This window comes from Arvicanthis niloticus, chromosome 2 (genome assembly GCF_011762505.2).
Source record: "Arvicanthis niloticus isolate mArvNil1 chromosome 2, mArvNil1.pat.X, whole genome shotgun sequence".
NCBI lineage: Eukaryota > Metazoa > Chordata > Mammalia > Rodentia > Muridae > Arvicanthis > Arvicanthis niloticus.
Window position 1 is genome coordinate 38,111,333 of NC_047659.1, and position 4,217 is coordinate 38,115,549.

Consider the following 4,217-nt stretch of genomic DNA (forward strand, 5'->3'; position numbering starts at 1 on the left):
TCCTTTGTTTCACAGAAGCTTTTCAGTTTCATAAGTTCCCATTTGTTGACTGATGATCTTAGTGTCTGTGCTAATGGTGTTCTGTTCAGAAAGTTATCTCCTATGCCAATGTGGTTAAGGGTGTTCTGAGGTTCTCTATTGTCAGCTTCAGTGTATCTGGTTTTATGTTGAGGTCTTTGATCTACTTGGAGTTGAGTTTTGTGCAGGGTGATAGGTATGGATCTATTTTTATTCTGATACATGCATCCATCCAGTTGGACCAGCCAGCACCATTTGTTGGAAATGCTATCTTTTTTCTTGGTATGTATTTTTGGCTTCTTTATCAAAAATCAGGTATCCATAGGTCTGTGGATTTATGTCTGGGTCTTCAGTTCTATTACATTGATCAACATGTCTGTGTTTATGCCAATACAACACTGGTTTTTAATTACTGTAGCTTTGTAGTGAAAATTGAAGTTGAGAATGCTGAAATCTCTAGTAGTTCTTTTATTGCTCAGGATTGTGTTAGTGTGCTGTTCTGTGTGTGTGTGTGTGTTTCATATGAAATATAATTTTTATTTCACAATCTGTGAAGAGTTATGTTGGAATTTTGATGGGGATTGCATTGAATTTGTAGTTACTTTTGGTATAATGGCCACTTTTATTATAGTAATCTCATGAGCATATAGGGATCTTTCCATTTTCTGATATCTTCTTCAATTTATTTCTTCAAAGACTTGAAGTTTCTATCACACAAATCTTTTCACTTGCTTGGTTAGAGTTGCCCAAAATATTTTATATTATTTTAGGTTATTGTGAAAAGTGTTGTTTCCTTGATTTCTTTCTTAGATCTATTTGTATATAAGAGGCTATTGATTTCTGTGAGTAAATTTTGTATCCTGCTACTTTGCTGAAAGTATTTATCAATTGTAGGAGTTCTGCAGTGGAATTTCTAGAGTTAATTATATATACTATCATCTCATTAGCAAGTAAAGATAATTTGACTTTCTCTTTTCTAATTTTTATCCTGTTATTCTCCTTCAGTTGTCTTATTACTGTAATTAAGATTCCACTACTATATTGAATAAGTATGAAAAGAGTGGACAGTCATGTCTTGTTCCTGATTTTATCGAAAATGTTTTGAGTTTATCTACATTTAGGTTGACATTGACTGTGGTATTGCAGAAAATTTCTTCTGTTATTTTGAGGTCTGTCTTTTGTATCTTTCACAGGACTTTTCTCATGAAGCAGTGTTGGATTTTGTCAGTGGTTATTTCTTTATCTAATGACATGATCATGTGTTTTTTTTTTTCCTTTCTGTATGCTTTTATAGTGGATTACATTTATTGTTTTTTGTTTATTGAACAATCTTTCCATCCTTGGAATGAAGTCTACATGATTATTGTGGATTATCATTTTTATGTATTCTTGGATTTGGTTTGCAAGTATGTCATTGAGAATTTGTGGATCTATGTTCATAAGGGAAATCTGACTATAATTTTTTTTGATTGAGTCTTTATGTGGTATGGGTATTAGGGTAATTGTGGCCTCATAAAATGAATTTGATAATGTTCCTTCTGTTTCTGTTTTTTTTTTGAATAATTTGATGAGTATTGTCATTAATACTTCTTTGAAGGTAGAATTCTGTACTAAAACCATTTGGCCTTATTCTTTTTTTAATTGGGAGATATTTGATGATTACTTCTATTTCACTAGGGATTATAGGTCTGCTTACATTGCTTATCTGATTGTGATTTAATTTTTGTAGGTGGTAAATATCAAGAAATTTATTCATTTCTTTTAGATTTTCCAATTTGGTAACTATAGGCTTTTGAAGTATGTTCTTAATGATTCTCTGGATTTCTTCATTATCTGTAGTCATGCCCACTTTCTTTTCTAATTTTGTCAGTTTAGCTTCTCCTCTCCCTTTTAAAATAATTTGGTTAATGGTTATCGATTTCTCAAAGAACCAACTCTTTGTTTTGCTGATTTTTTTTGTATTGATTTTGTTGTTGATGTTTCTATTTTATTAGTTTCAGTCCTGAGTTTGATTATTTCTTGTAATCTAATTTTTTTCATGTGATTTCATCTTTTTGTTCTAAAATTTCAGTTGTGCTATTAAGTTGTTACTATGAGATCTCTCCAGTTATTTTATAGGCACTTAGTGTTATGAACTTGCTCCTTAGAAATGCCACTATGTGTCCCATAATTTTTGGTATGTTGAGTATTCATTTTCATTCAATTCTAGAAAGTTTTTATTTTTTTATTAATTTATGTCTTTTTTTAATTCAGTAGATGATTGTTCAGTTTTCATGAGTTTGTAAGCTTTCTGTTGTTTCTCTTGTAAATATCCAGCTTTAATCCATGGTTGCTGTTAGGATTCAGGAAGTTATTTTAGTTTTCTTGTATCCGTTGAGACTTACTTTGTGACCAATTATGTGGTCAGTTTTGGAAAAGATTCCATGAGGTGCTGAGAAAAAGGTATATTCTTTTGTGTGGATGAAATGTTCTGTAAATATCTGTTAGGTTCAATTGAGTCATAACATCTGTTAACTCCATCATTTCTCTCTCTTTTTTTTCTGGATGACCTGTACATTGATAAAAGTGAGGTATTGGGTTCTCTCACTATCAGTGTGTGATAGTCAACAAGTGATTTAAGCTGTACTCGTGTTTCTTTAGAAACTTGGGTACCCTTGTATTTATGGCATAGATGTTATAAATCAAAATGTTATGTTGGTATATTTTTCCCTTAATGAATATGTAGTGTGTTATCCTATCTCTTCTGATCAGTTTTGGTTGAAGTATATTTTGTCAGATAATAAAATGGTACACCAGTTTGTCTCTTAGGTCTGTTTACATGGAATAGCATTTCCAACTCTTTACCCTAAAATAATGTCTATCTTTGTTGCTGAGGTGTGTTTCTTAGATGCAGAAGCATTAATTGATCCAGTTTTCCATTCATTCTGTTAGCCTGTGTTTTTCTCCTGAGGAACTGAGACTATTTCTGTTGAGAGATATCAACACCTAGTGATTGTTGATTCCTGTTATTTGTTGTGGTTTGTGGTGGTGGCGGTGTGTGTATGAGTATAGGGGCTGGGTGCTTCCCTTATTTTGAAATTTATGGTCTTGATTATTTATTCCCTATGTTTTCATAGTTGTTGTTAACCTCTTGACATTGGGGATTTTCTTCTAGCACTTTCTATAGGACTGAATTTGGAGATAGATATTCCTTAAATTTGGTTATACAATGGGTTTTCTTATTTTCTTGATATATGTTGATTGAAAGTTTTGCTGGGTATAGTAGTGTGATTTGGCATCTGTGTTTTTTTTTTTCTTTTTTAGTTCTTTCTTTCTTTTTTTTAAATTTATTTTTTATTGGATATTTTATTTCTTTAAAATACAGATGTCATCCCCTTTCCCTATTTCCCATCCCTAGAACTCCCTATCTTATACCCCCTCTTCGTTTATTCTTTTATACTATTTTGATTGCATGCATGTATTAAGGTCAGTTCTAGGTGGAGGGTCTAGCAATACAATAGATGCAAATAGTCAAGGAACAAGCTATACAATAAACACAAATAGTCAAAGAAAAAGCAAGGCATTAAACCCAAGTACATGAACAACCCCACCACCACTGTTTCTAAAGGCTTATCAGGATGACCAAAGTATCTGAGCCTATTTCCCTATCCTAGCCCAAGTTCATTTTCATGTCTGAAGCCTACTTCCTTGTTCTAGCCTAAAATTTAGATTTCCAGCTGAAATTACTTCTTTGTTCTAGCCTAATATTTAGATTCCTGACTGAGATTACTTCTTTGTTCTAGCCTAAGATTTAGATTTCTACCTGAAATTATGTCTTTGTTCTAGTCTAATGTCAGATTCCTGCTTGAAGCCTACTTCCTTGTCCTTGGCCAATGTCATATTCTTGCCAAGCAGCCCATTTCCTTGTCCTTGTCCCATGTCAGCTTCTTGCCAAGCAGCCCCAAAGGCTTTCCATTTCTCCCATTTTTATTTTGTTAACAAGACTGAGCTTGTCTTAGGTCATTCTGACAAGAATGCATTCCTTACCCATCATGAAATATGCATTATCAAAAGCAATGCACTTCTGTCTTATGTTGGTAAGGCTCTGTGCAGAATCTTACCCATCTTTGGCTTACCAGCCTGTTAATTTAATAACTCTGTCTGGGGGTCTATTTTCAGGTTCAAGCCATGTACCTGCCTGCCAACATGTTGATGTCATT